Source organism: Hordeum vulgare, chromosome 5H (assembly GCF_904849725.1).
Source record: "Hordeum vulgare subsp. vulgare chromosome 5H, MorexV3_pseudomolecules_assembly, whole genome shotgun sequence".
Lineage (NCBI taxonomy): Eukaryota > Viridiplantae > Streptophyta > Magnoliopsida > Poales > Poaceae > Hordeum > Hordeum vulgare.
The window spans coordinates 557787685-557802283 of record NC_058522.1 but is presented as its reverse complement, the minus strand read 5'-3'; the positions used below and the strand labels follow the sequence as shown (position 1 = coordinate 557802283).

At 47.2% G+C, this 14599-nt stretch overlaps 1 pseudogene; it reads left to right on the top strand.

Annotated features, from left to right (window-relative positions):
- Positions 1 to 12582: 12582 nt before the first annotated feature.
- On the top strand, positions 12583 to 13053 carry LOC123399219 (annotated as a pseudogene).
- The last annotated feature ends 1546 nt before the right edge of the window (positions 13054 to 14599 follow it).

Below are 14599 nucleotides of genomic sequence, written 5' to 3'. Positions count from 1 at the left end.
AAAAATATAGCATGGAGATGGACGAACTGATGATTGTTGATAGAGAAGGGGATGCACGGGGGCATCCCCAAGTTTAGACGCTTGAGTCTCCTTGAATATTTCTTGGGGGTGCATGGGGACATCCCCAAGCTTGAGCACTTGACACTCCTGGATCTTCTTTCATCATCTTCCATCGCATACTTGAAAACACCCTTCATACGAAACTCATCATAAGATGATTAGAGTGGTTAGTACCCATGATAAAATAATTCATTACATATTGAAAATAAAGATTTCATGAAAAGCTAGTGTTTCTCATGATTGCCAAAAGTTTTTTGCACAGAAAAAGCAAGCTTAAGATTTGCAAAATGATGAAAACGCAAAAAGTGGCAGAATCTATGAAAAACAGAACAACAGGTAGTAAAAAACATTCGGGGCACTTATTCAACTCAAATAAAAAAACTCGGAACATACGCCAGAAAGACAATTATATAGAGCATGTTGTAAAAAAATCAGATCAAAAAGATGATTTGGTGATTTTTGGCGAATTTTTTCGTCAAGCAGACATAATCTGTTTCTGGACAACATGTCACAACTTTTGAACTTTCTTGCAATCGGAGGCTAAAACTTGATACAAAGCTTGAAAATAAAGATACAGTGATGTTGCTACAGTAGTAACAAGCATCAAAACCACTAAAACTGAAAGTAAAAACAAATTGGGTTGCCTCCCAACAAGCGCTTTCCTTTATGCCTTTGAGCTAGGCATGATGCAAAAAGATCAAGTTGTATCAATGGAACCATCACAAAGATTATCAAAAAGATCTTCAATAGTAAAACTAATCTTAAGAGGACTCTCAAAGAGAGTCCTAGTGGCAACACTTCTAGGAACAAAAGCAAAGGTAGTAGGACCAATTGGAATTTCATTTCTAATTCTATTTAAGAGAGCTATCTCTTCCAAGGTCTTCACAGTTTCAACACCCTTAGCAATAGGTATACTCGTTTTGGGTTGAGGAACCTTGGGTACGTTAACGAACCTAGGTCCCTTCCTTGCGGGGGTTTCTACCTTTTTAGTCTTGATGGAGTATAGAGTAGTTCCTAAAGTTTCAAAAATATCCTCGATCTTATCAATCCTAGAAGGATCCATATCATGGGATTTAAGGGTCTCCAAAGTTTTCTAAATGTTGTGCATGGAGCTATCAAGTCTATTTTAAGTTCCCTTGAATCCTACGATCTACTTCATTTATTTTGCTCATGCTTGGCATCTCTAGCTCTATCTTCTCAAGTTTACTCATAATGTGAGCTAAAGTGATATCATCCTTTATGTCAACAATAGGTGTGATTCTGACAAGATTTTCCATAACATTAAGAGTGTTCCCAACGGGAGCTTCTAAGAAATTCCCTCCTATTGGTGTGTCTAGAACAAACCTATGCCAAGAAGTAATACCAACATAAAAATTTGGGACATTTACATTTTTCCCCCTAACTTCGTCCCGACCTCATCTTTACCCCTAAAATAAAACGGTGCTCAACTATACCCCTCTTCCGTCTATGACGCTAATGAAAATACCCCTCCGTACCCTTTTCGTCTGGTCAAAGTGCTTTGACCATGTTAGGTGGTTATTCTGGACATCTTTGCCCCTTCCTTCTTACATGTGGGGTATGCACGCATCTCTCGAACCCCATCTCATTTCCCCCTTCTCTTCTCTTATGTTCTCTCTCGTGACACAAACTATAACCCTAGTTCATCGATTTCCTCTATCGCGGCGGCTGCCGAGGGCAAGCTCGTGGATCCACATGTGGAGGCGATGGATCTGATTGCCCCGCTCAATCGTCGGTCTTTAGAAGTGGTAGAAGCGGCGGCGACCAAACGGAATGGCCGCTGTTCATGGTAGCGGCGGGGGCGGCACGGCGGCGACTACAAGGGCGGTTCCAAGAGGGTATGTCTTTATGTGCACTCATCATTTGCTTGCATGCGCGCTTGTTTAGGGTAATTTCGTCAAGGGCTCCCGTGTTTGTGCTATGTTCATGAACTTGCTTTTTCTTTCTGAATATTTGACGTAGGATGGACTCGGCTAGAGCGTTTAATCTGAACTGTAGAATGGAAACAAGTGTGTTAGGCAGTTCTGGTACCAAAGGATCTGGCACAAGGTTTTCTTTCCCATTGGTTGTTGATTGTACATCAACTTTTATCAAGTTTAGAAGTGCTATATCAGAGAAATATCCATGGGGGTTATATGATGCTGTTGAAATTAGGTATTGGGACATGGCAAATACTGCTTGGCTGCCTGTCCAGTGTGATGATAAGCTAGCTATCATGTTTGGAACATGTGCAGAAAGTAAGTCAGCAGAGATTGAAATCAATGTAATACAAAAAATGAGAGGAGAGATTGAGAGGAGAACTACTAGATCACAAGCTAATAGTTCTCAAGCTAGGTGCAGCCAGACAAGAGGGAGAGGTAGTTCTGGTGGCAGAGGTAGTTCTGGTGGTAGGAATGCAGGAAATTCAGAGGCTAGTTCAGTACATGAACCAATTGGAGCTGGTCCTAGCAGTAGCAAACAATCAGATCTTGCTCCTATCATAGAAGAGGAAGCTCCTGATGATGTTCCCACAGATGATGAGGATGAAATCTTGCATCCAGAATTTGTAATTGGGAAAGTGCCCAATGGGAAAGAGGCAGTTCAAGAAGATGAAGATTCTATCCCCTCCCTCAATTTGAAGAGACAGATTCAGATGAGAGAGAGGAGGATTATGACATGGCTTATTCTGAGAGTTCTGATGAGGATAGGGCAGAAGTGCAATTTAACATAGATGATCCTTCTTTGGCAGAAGGAACTATATTCTCTGATGTGATAGAATGCAGAAATGCACTAGCAACTTTCTCAATCAAGACACAAAGTGAGTTCAAAATTGACAAAAGTGAGCCAGGTAGATGAATTGATCAGGTTGTGGAATCTATTCTGTTTAATGCTCGAGTGTGTTGTGGAATCATATGATTGCTCACTTTTGCCCCTAAATATCTTGCTAGGTGCTCAAAATTGCACCTTTTGATGTCATTCTATGCTGAACTACCAGACATTGGTGACAATTTTAACACAACACATGATATCCATTACATCTAGGGCACAGCATTACATCTGCTCAAGTTCACAACAGTGCACAAATGATAGAATTACATCTAGGGCACAACACACTAGCAAAAACATAGCACACACACTGCCACTTAATTAGCTTGCTTAGACCAAATAGAAACTAAACTAGCCACAATGCTGATGCCAAGAACAAAGAGAAACCCCATTGTTTCCATGAACTCATTCCTTTTCTTCAACTTCAATTGCATTTTATTGTTTTCACTGTTCAGATCCATAACCTTCTTCTCCATCCTACTAGCTTTGATCCAACTACGTTCAAGGCCACCATGGAGCTCCTCAAAAGCTTGCCCCACTAACTCAGTGGGAGGGGGTCAATCCAAATAACCCAATCACACTCATGAGGAAGCTGTTAAATCAGAGTTCACATAATTAGGTGAAATTCATAACTTTGCAATAAATCGACGAAAACAGAGTACCAAATGATGTTTTGAGGAATTACATCGAGTGGACAACCCAAAAACCTTCTTCCTGTGCTTGCTCCACCCCAAGAAACACGACGAGCAGGAATTAGCCCATGCCCCAGGCAACGGTGCTTCGAGCGCTCCTCAAGGCCGTAGAAACTTGGATTGGGAATGAAAAACTCCGATTGGAACTGCACAATCCTGCAGCCATCCACCTACGAGCCAGAAAGGCGCATATTACGGCCCATCCCGCGAAACCCTAGATGAGAAATCCACAAATCCAATGTCAACCGAAAATCCAAATCGACTTACCTCATTGTCTGCGGAGGAGCTTGCAGACGACATTGCGAACGTACACATGGACAGGCCCCAGTCGTGCCTCCCTCCCAGAGCTCCAAATCGCCGGTGCTCTGCCACCTTCCTGTCTCCTATGGTCGTCGTGAGGTTGAAGAAGATGAGTGAGATAGATAACTGTTCGGTCAGGTCCCACTTGTAAGGAGGGGCATACTTGTCCAGAAAAAGTCCCGAAGACAGTCAAACTCCTTTGACTGGACGGAAACGGTGCGGAGGGGTATTTCCATAACGCCATCTAACGGAAGAGGGGTATAGTTGAGCACCGTTTTATTTTAGGGGTAAAGATGAGCTCGGGACAAAGTTAGGGGGGGAATGGAATTGGCCCTAAAACTTTCTAGGAAAAGTAGTGGTGGATTGCTTCTTGGTGGCTCTATCTTGAGAATTTTTAATTCAATACGAAGCATCTTTCAAACTTTCTCCAACCCTTTGTTTGAAGATGGAAATCTCTCCTTCGGGTGCAACACCAAAGGCAAAGGACTTAGACATACTTACTAAACAAAGCAAAAGTAACTATTTTTTTTGTGGTTTTTGGTATAAGATTCTAAGGCAAAAACTAGAAATGAAACTAACAAGACTAAAAAGCAAAGGTAAAAGATAGTTTGCAACTCCCCTATCTTGAAGACTGGAGTCCCCGGCAACGGCGCCAGAAACTTGCTTGATGAAGAGTTGATGGATATACTTCTCGACCCTTGTTGGTTACCCCAAGTGGAAGGTGGAGATGTAGTCAGCAACAAAATTCCCTTACACGGGGACTATAAGGTTTATCAAACCAGGAGGACTACGAAGATCAACAAGTAGGTGTGCGCTGCTCTGGAGCTAGCAGAAGACGTGGACCTGCACACACAACAAATAACTTTGCTCCCAACGAGTACAGAGAGGTTGTCAACTCTCCGGCCTTGTAGTTTGCAAAGGATCAAAACACAAGCGGGAATAGTGATAGTGATTGCCACGGAAAAGAAAATAAAAGCAGTAAATGATGGAGGTGTAAGCAATGGTGGTGATATGGACCGGAGTCACATGATGTTCACTAGTGATGTCTCTCTCCCAAAAGACGATAAACAACTATGCTTGGGTAAACAAATTATAGGTGGGCAATTGACAGAATTATAAACGCACTGCAATGCTAATTATGCTGCTAGAAAGTTAGAGGCTCAATAGTAATGGGCACTACGCCAAGACAATTAGACCGTTTATTCATCAACATCTACTTACTAATCATCCACCTTGAGATATCTATCTAGAACATCTCGCTGGTATTAAGTTGCGAGCCCCACCCAAAGTGTAAACTCAAAGCAACGGATAACTGCATTAACTAACTATGTGTAAGGTAAACAATCCTTGCAACCTTGGTCACAAGCACTGTTGTTTTCTCCTCGGTGGCAACAACACTTCCCCTAGTCTCATGTTTCCATCGCTCAAGCTAGACATCAGGGGGCATGAACCCACAATCATGCATAACGCTCCCTCTTGGAGTTACAATCTACTACTCGGCCAAAGCAATAAAGAGCAACGGAGAACATGCATGCATCACTAAAGAACATAATATAAAAGGATAATCAAATATATAACTCATCACAATCTGAACATAATCTCATAATCCATTGGATCCCAGCAAACCGAGCATAGCAATAGGAGGAAAATTACATAGATGCCTTGATCATGTAGGGCAGCTCACAAGGGCTAATCATTGAAGCACAAGATTGGAGAGAAAACATCACATAGCTACTGGTCATGGACTCATGGTCCAAGGAGGACTACTCACGACATGTACGGGAAGCGTCCATGGCGGTGGAGAAGCTCCCGGAGGTCAATCCTCCCTCCGGCAGGGTGTCGGGAAGAGGTCTGCTGACGCTCCCGATTTCGGAAGTGCTGCGGCGACGGAACGATGGAGAAATTCGCGATTCTAGATATGTTGGAAGGGTTTCTGATCGGAGGGGGTAAATATAGGCCAAAGGAGGGCGTCAAAGGAGGTGGCCCCCACCCAGGCGACCTGTGGGCGCGGCCAGGGGCCAGGTCGCGTGGGGAAGCCGCCTGGGCAGCCCATGGCTCCCCTCTGGCCCTTCTTCGGTGATCTGGAAGCTTCTGTCACACTGATTTTTATATATTTTTCTAGGGATTTTTGGGGCTCTGGAAATTTGGGTAAAAGCCCCTGCAAAAAAGACATCAACAGATAGAAACTGGCACTGGGTGCAGTGAGTTAGTAGGTTAGTCCAAATATGTGTAAAGAGATATAAAAGTGTAGAAAAACATATAACAGTGTCACCCAAAAGATCATGGAACAAGCAAAAATTATAGATACATTTGGAACGTATCACGGCCTTGGCTGAGCTGGCTGAGGTGATGTCCCATCAGGGCCCGCCGATCACTACCGAGGTGGCGATGGTCGAGGCGGATAAATCAAACGCAAAGGATCAGGAGGTCCCGGACGAAGTTGATACACCAGCCTCCGAGGACCGAGAGGTTCCAGCTGGTGTTAATACACCGGTTACCAAAGACCAGGAGATTTTGGCAGAGGTCCATATCTCATTCATTGGGACCGAGGGGGCTGGTTCCTTCTCCGCAAGTGGAGAAAGGAACCAAATTCCCTCCAAGCATTGCCCAGAGAAAGCTTCCATGGGACCTGATGCTCTAGTGTCTTCAGTGCCGCACCCATCACCGCCCATAGCACAACAAGCTATGGTTGGGTGGCCGACCATAATGGAGGACACCATGACTAGCTCCTCTATTGTCGAAGAACATCGCACCGTTATGGGTGTGGTCTTAAAAAGTATTCAGTCTGTTAACAGCGGACTGAACGAATCCTTCAACGACTTGCTGACGGATTTTAAGGTAAGCCGTGTAATCTTTTAAATTTCATTTACAAAGTTATATATGCCTTTGTGGGTATAACAACCCCCAAGTCAGGGGTAAGTTTGACAAGCTTATCCGTGGCTCAGAATAACTCCTAGGCAGGAAGAGTAATCATGATATTTTCCAATTATAACAGCGTTCTAAAGTAATTCTGGTCAAATGCCTTGTATGCCAATAACTCGTAGTCATTAAAATTCATAATCCTGCCATGCATGCTTCATGCTCCATTGCGAATGCCAACGCGCTCGGGACAGCCGAGCTGAACCGGAAACTAAAGGTTTCCGATGAGGAGCTCAGTCGCGTGAATGTTCGGCTTGATGAAAAGAAGGGTAAGTTGCAAGTACTGTTGTAATAGTGTTACTCCCTTTTAATACAGAAGGCCTCTCCTGATTTTTAATGTCTTACCTCGTTATGTCGATTTGTTCAGCAGCACAGGACGAAGAGTTCAAGAAACTCAAGGCCGAACTGGAGCAGGCCAAGAAGGAGGCCGTTGCTCACAAGGTGGCGGCCGAGCTAAGCTCCATTAAGGTTGAAAGTAGCAAGCATGAGGCCGGGGTGGTCGACGCTCAACAGGAGCTGCATGAAGCCAAGTCTAAATGTGAGGCTTTGGAGCAGAAGTCTTAGGAGAAGATGACCGAGCTCTCCAAGTTTTTCGCCGAGCTTAAATCAGAGTGGGTGGAACGAAGGTTCTATGAACAAGAAGTGCGCCAGACCAAGCAGATGGCAACTGGTAAGCCATACTTATTGCAATGTGCCTTTGGTGGAAATAGGTATGCATTTCTTACGCGGATGTGGCATTCCTTAGGCGCCTTCACGGACCTCCCAAGGAATATGGCGGAAGCAAACAAGCACTACTCGGCACATGATGGGGATGTTGAGCGGAGGCTCTTCTGGGCTCAACTTCAGACTCCCGAGCCCAACCCTAGTCTGAGTTATCAAATGAAACAGTTCATGGAGTTGCATAGAATGGCGGAGCCATCCACGAAGGATCTTTGCATCCAGCTATGGCCTACCGAGGCTGTGTCGAGCAGTTACTTTGGCTTAGTGTAGAAGTTGGTTGATGTCGTGCCCCAGATTGAGGTCCTAAAGCGTTCCGTCTGCATAGAAGGAGCTCAGATGGCCTTTGCGAGGACCCAGGTGCACTATCCGGGGATGAAGCCCCTGACGATGGCCACCGCATCTCCACCAGCGGGGAAGGAGCACACACGCCCTGAGCTGTATTTTCCCTCCGCGATGGAGGGTGCTCGGGTTATAGAGGCCCAGTGCTAGAAATATGTACTCTTCGAGTAATTGTATTGTCATGTGCATCCGAAAAACTTATATTTATAATGTTTAGTATTTTGTGTTTTGTATATTATTTTGACTCCTATCAGTTGGCCAGTTTAATATGAAAGTTACTAGTCGTCGGCTTCAGCCCCCGGGTAGGTACTATTAGGGGTGTTTCATCGTTGGTGCTATTACCCTTAGCCGATGAGTAGGTGCCTGAAGGTGGTAGTGTGCGACGGAAATGAGGCAATCAGACATGCAGTTTTATCACTTTCACTTAGCCTTAGGAGTTGAAATTAGGGGGGGGGGGGTGATCGAAAGCCCTCATGTTTTTTTAGGGTAGTCGGGTAAGCCGAATTTTGAAATAGCTACCATAGGGTTCGTAAAGGCATAAACCCTCCGTGTATCAAGGAATAGCCTCCAATGTCTTTTTATTTTGAGCTCGGGTTGCACACCAATCCTTGCTGATTATGACACCAGTTTTCGTCTTTCTCCACTGAGGTATTTTTAGCCAGACTAGCCGGCAATACAATCGTAGTGGTTCTCCCTTTACCCCTTAGCCGAACTAGCGGAGCATAAGGAGGTAAGCACAGGAGCAGGGTAACCCAACTATGGACCCAAGACATAATTCGAAACCGATGCATATAACGCAAGACCCGAGAGACTGGACACTTAAGAAGAAGTGATTGCATAGTAATCAGGGTGGTGTTCCCATCGAAGCCCCCGGTATATGATCGATAGCACTTTATCATGTGTAAAAAGTAATTTTGACCTGTCAGCGCCGATAAGCATGAAATATGTGTATACAAAAGTACTTGGAATAATGTGTGCGATGAAATTTTATAACTCGTGGCACCAAGGCAGCTGTTACAGGTAACTATCGATACAAGTTTTTAAAGCAACTTTTTTGAGTGACCTTCTAGGGGCGACTTGACGTCCGCCCTTTTTCGGTCGTACTATATATATTACCTTTGCCGGGGGTGGAGGTACTATCCTTTACAGGAAGTTGATGTCAACATGCGGACCTTGAGTAGAGGGCCTTGAGAAGCTGCTGATGAAACGGAGGAGCTTGACTCTTGGGGATCTTCATGGTGCCCTGCCTTTGGTCCATAGGGGTGTGTTGGACCATAGCTCGGTTGACCCAATCACATAATCCCTGGCGGGTTGCTCCCACGGCTGCCCATGGAATTTTAAGGATGAAATTGTGTTTACGACGGACATACCTTGAAGGTGTTCATGTCGTGCCGTGGGAGTCGTATCCCTATGTACTCTGAGCCAAAGAGGTATCCGACTAGTCTGATTGAGCTGGTGCTTGCTTGCCTTCCCTCCGCGCCTTTATTGCCGGCCTGTGGCTTGAAGTTTCGTTGTCATGTTGGCACTCAGCTGCCAGTGCGTCCGTATGCTCCTCAGTCCAGAGAGAATGCTCTGTATTGTCGTTGACAGTGATGACTTCCTTGGGTCCGGGCATTTTGAGCTTCATGTAGGCGTAGTAGGGTACAACGTTGAAGCAGGCGGAAGATGTGCGGCCGAGTTTTATCCCATGGAGTTGGTCCACCCCTGTTCCCTTTGAAGGGTATCTTCCTCTGTCCATGCTTTGTACTACGGAATCCATTATTTACTGTTGTGTCATCGGCATCACCATTACGATGGAAGCGTTTATTCTTCTTTTTTCTTGGTGTGCCATTTCCTCTTAAACTTCAGAGGTTCCAAGGTCGTCCGCATTATGTTTGCACTGAGCTAGCCAATTATCTTCACCCACGCAAAAGCGGGTCATGAGGGAGGTACGAGCGAACATTGTTCTTGGCCTCTCCTAGCCGAGCTGTCTGGCAAGCCATTCGTACCAGATGTTGTGCCGAAAAGAAGCTATTGCTTTGGCATCCGGGCAATCTATGATTTGATTGTTCTTGATGAGGAACCGGTTCCAAAATTCTTTGGTTGATTCTCCCGCCTTTTGGACGACGTTGCTTAGATCAGATGAATCCGGTTGCCGAACATACGTTCCCTGAAAGTTTGATAGGAAAGCCTCCTCAAGGTCTTCCCAGCTTCCAATGGAATCTTCAGGTAGGTTGTTTAGCCAATGTCGTGCCGGTCCTTTGAGTTTTAGCGGCAAGTATTTTATGGTGTGGAGATTGTCTCTTCTGACCATATGAATGTGGAGAAGGAAATCTTCTATCCACACGGCGGAGTCTGTTGTCCCGTTATTTTGTTCAATGTTTACGGGTTTAAACCTTTTCGGGAACTGGTGCTCCATGAACTCATCTGTGAAACACAATGGGTGAGTGGCGCCTCTGATCCGGGCTATGCTATGTCGGAGATCGGCTCCGGGTTGTCGGTAGGTTTCCCGACCTCTACTCTTGTAAGCGACCCGAGGTGGATCGTAATCCCATCGAGTGGGAGAGTACCTCCTAGATCCGTAGATGGACTTGTTGGGACCTGATTTGACATATCGTGGGTCGGGTCTGTCCCCATGGTGATATGCTCTTTGCCTTTACTGCGCAGAGGTTCGGGTCTGTAGTCGTTCTATCATGCCCTTGGGGTGGGCGGTCAGGCTGGTCATAGTCGGTGCGTCGGGGGGGACACTTGTTTTGGGGCATCGTCATCGAAGTGTGGGAGTAGTCGTCAGCGTGGGTATGTTTTCTTCTGGTCCGGCCACTCTGTGATGTATGCTTCTTCGGCTGCTAGTATTTTGGTCCACCTATTATTGATGGTATCATGTTCGTCCTCGAGTTGTCGTTGTTTTGCTTTTAAGCTTTGGGCGGTGGCTATAAGCCACTGCCGGAATTGCTCCTAGCCTTCACGATCTTCAGGAATTACGAATTCTTCGGCTTCAAGGCCGTCTAGGTCGTCGACGGGAGGGAGGTAATCGTCGTTGTCGTCCGAATTGTGGCGGTCATCGGGATCGGCATTGGCCGATTCCTCTGGTTGGTGCTTGGGAGCTTCAGGGTTGTCGTGCCCATTTGGGGTCGCGTTCTCCCATGTGGCTTGTGCGGAGCCCCTTCCCTTATTTGCCTTGGTGCGCTTACGTGGCTTTCGACGTTTTGAGGGCTCTTCCGCGGGCTTATCACCGTTTTGCTCGGGTGTGACGTTTATCTGTGTCGCGAGGTGTGTCTACCATGTAAACATCGTAGGTAGATGTTGCGGTCCACCGCCCGGTGTTTATGGGGGTGGGGTAGTAGGCCTCATCGTCCATATCCTCGAGCTCTTCGGAGGCATAGTCCAATGTGTCGGTTGTATCTTCAACGGTGGCGATCAAGTGGGTAATGGGTGGGTCGTAAGAGTCCCCATAATCCACCTCGGAGCCAATCTTCGAAAAGGCGGACTTTGGGTAAGTGAGATTTGAAGTGATTGGATCTGGTCGAGCGTCTCGTTTAACATCGAGAGGTTGACCTGACCAATTCTTTCGAGATTTCTGGAGCTGACCCCCGTGACTTCCACAAGGGAAGACAGTTCGGCAATGGTTGTTTCCTGTTGTCCGGACACTATGGTCGGTTCCAAGCTCAAGGCCACCTTTCTCATGAGGATGGGACCGAGACAGTGGCCAGAGAGGGACCCGGAGTCAAGGCTTCGGGATTTTGAGTTTCATCGGCCGAGATCGTGATGTTGGCGGGGAACAGATCACCTCGCGAGTCGGTGGAGAATTCAAAGTCTCTGAACCTTATTCAGTGACCGGGGACGAAACCTCCGATCTCACCAGGACGACCGATTAGGTCCACGCGTGGCGTGATGCTGTCGAGCCCGGGGACCTATTGGGGGGCAAAGATGCCCCCGTCGCAGCCTCGATCGTTGATGATCAAATGATCCATTGATCCTTTCAGTGATCCAACGGCGGAACTCTCAATGAAAGCACCAGTGTCGGCGTCAAAATCGGCACTTCTCGGGTAGGGGTCCCGAACTATGGACCTTAGATCAATGGGTTGCAGGAAAGAGGGGGAGACGATGTTTACCCAGGTTCAGGCCCTCTTGAGGAGGTAAAACCCTACGTTTTGCTTGATTATATTGATGGGGGAACGATGATTACAGAGTTGATCTACCTGGAGATCGTACGAGATAAACCCTAGATGAGATAACCTGCCTCTAAGCATAAGAACCTTTGGTTTATATAGACACCAGGGCCCCTAGGGTTACATGTTACCGACTTTAATTGGGGGTAGATGGGCTGAATTGGTCCGCCTGCCTTGTAGTGCACGCCTAGTCTTCGGAGCTTCCCATCTTGATCACACAGTTGTCAGATAATCCGGTCTTCAATGATGCAACCCATATGATCGGCCCATAAGGGACAACCCGACTGCCCGAGGACCCCTTAATCCAGAACTCCCTAACACGCGGTCGCCTCCTGTCGAGGCTATGCTGGCGGGGTTAGCGGCGCTGTAGTGCGGGTGTTGTAGGCCAGTGGGTGGTGACGGCACGACACGTCCAGATCCGCCTGTGTCGCTACGGGGTGGGGGCGGCCTGGGCCGTGGGCGGCCTTCTCGCCGTGGCGCGGTGGTGAGGGGGCATCACGGCCACGGTGGAGGTGGGCGGCCCTTGTCTAGTCCGACCCTTACGATTGGACGACGGCGCTCGGCGCGAAAAAACTTCCCCGATGAGCTACCTCGGCGGGTTGATTTGGTTTCCCTCGTCGACGGGCGAGCGTTTGCAGATGGCCTCGCGGAGAGCTGTGCCGGTTCCATGGTGGCGTGTTCTGCAAGGAGCTTGGTTGGAGGGATGTGTGGCCTCGATGCGGTCGTGTCACCTATCGCCGGCAAGGGGTGTGCCAGTACAAATTCATCTGCTCCCCTCTCTCCCTCGTTCCTCAGCCGCGGGCGGGCTGTGCAATTCTCCCAGGGAAGCATCTGTAGGTGGATCTATCGGTCGAGCGCTGTCAGTTGGTCCAAAGCCAGGGCCTTTGTATAGGTCTCGGGCTTGTCTGGTTGCAGGGTGGCAGCCCTAACGGCGGGAGGCGCGGCGTTTTGTGGGTGGAGCGTGCGTCTCAGGTGCGGGCGGGCAACCATGGCCTCGCGGGTGGCGTGGTTGCGGGTGGTTGATGGAATTAGGGTGCGATGGTGTGGTGTGACCGCCGGAGTACACCACTTGCCCAGTCCTTTGACTGGCCGATGGTGGCGGCGGCCGTTGACGTCGTACCCTTCCTGAAAGCTCCGTCGCGACGCTCCCCCTCACGTTGTCTTGCTCCGGGTGAAAACCTGATCTTCACTGATCGAGCAATGACGGCTATCCTTGGTCGTACCCCTTCTTGGAGGCATCGCTTTGGAGGCCTGGCTTCGTTGTGTCTGATTCACCTCTCTATTGTTCTCGGTGGGGTTATGTGTCGGTGTCCGGCACCTTTGTATCTTGTCTTGGTTGTGTGCATTGTTAAGTCTCCTTAATGTATTCGGTGATGGTTGCTTATAATATAAAGCGGGGGAAACCCTTTTTCGATAACATGGAGTTTATGCACAATGCTCGATTATACCATGAACTCAAACATGGCGTATGCATGGACGATGTTTTCAGTTCAATTGCCACACCCCCGTCAAGCTATCAAGAACAAAGTATGGAGTCAGAGCTGAACAAAAATCATAGCAGTACACACGATGGTAAAAGACTGAATTTACGTTCAGTATGTGGCAACTAGCAGAGATTGAAGACCCAGCAAGCCTACGAGGCGGATTCAGTTGCACAAGGTCTCAAAGCTACAGATCCATTTCATCGAAATGAAACCACCATGATTCAGTTACCGCAACGCGCGAGGGCACAGGGCTGGAGCAAACCGCAGAGAGACAGAGAAAGCTAACACCACAAGGATAGGGAAATGAAAGCACACGGCCATCACCCCGAGAGACGAACTCAACTCCTCCACGCGCTTTTTTGCACGGCCTGAGCAGAAGATCATCCCTGCATTGCCACAAGGACCAGACGGCTGCAGCATTCATGCAAAATGTTTAGAGCTTGACGATTCTTGTTGCATATCCACCATTTGGCAATGATTTCATAAACAACACATCATTTGCCCTTGGGATCAACAGGATGTCCTACCAAATAGGCGAGAGTTCGGTTTCACAAATGTTCCTTTGCTTCTTACTCATACAGTTAGCATGGACTCGATCTTGTCACTTGCGACGGATCGTTTAATCGGCTCAAAATAACAGCATGGTCTGTGATGGTGCTTGTCCTGATCTGGGTTTGAAGGATGACCCGTTGTACTTCCAGCGGCGCTACGTCGGCGGTGGTGACGGACGGGGTGACAGTTCCGGCAAGGTATAAGGGAATATGATGTTCTGAATGTGTATTTTCCTTTTACAGGTTCCTTTGTGCATAACTTCTTGACATCGGTTTCTCTGGATGCTCGTATGGTTTCCACGTCCTTGTACGTTGTAATCTTCATGTTTAATGGAATGTGGTTACTTAAAAAAAAAAGTTAGCATGGACTGTTTAGTAAAACACTTGCCGTCATCTGCAGTCTAATCATAATCGTGAACCCATTAGAAGAAAAAGCTTCTGCTCCAGCCAAAGTTACTAAACATTTCACTTCACCACGAAAACAAAAGGTCGTCAGTAACAAGCCTGCAAACCAAATGAAAGGCAATGTCAGTTTACCATGAAGGTTACCAACCAAAGAAAAT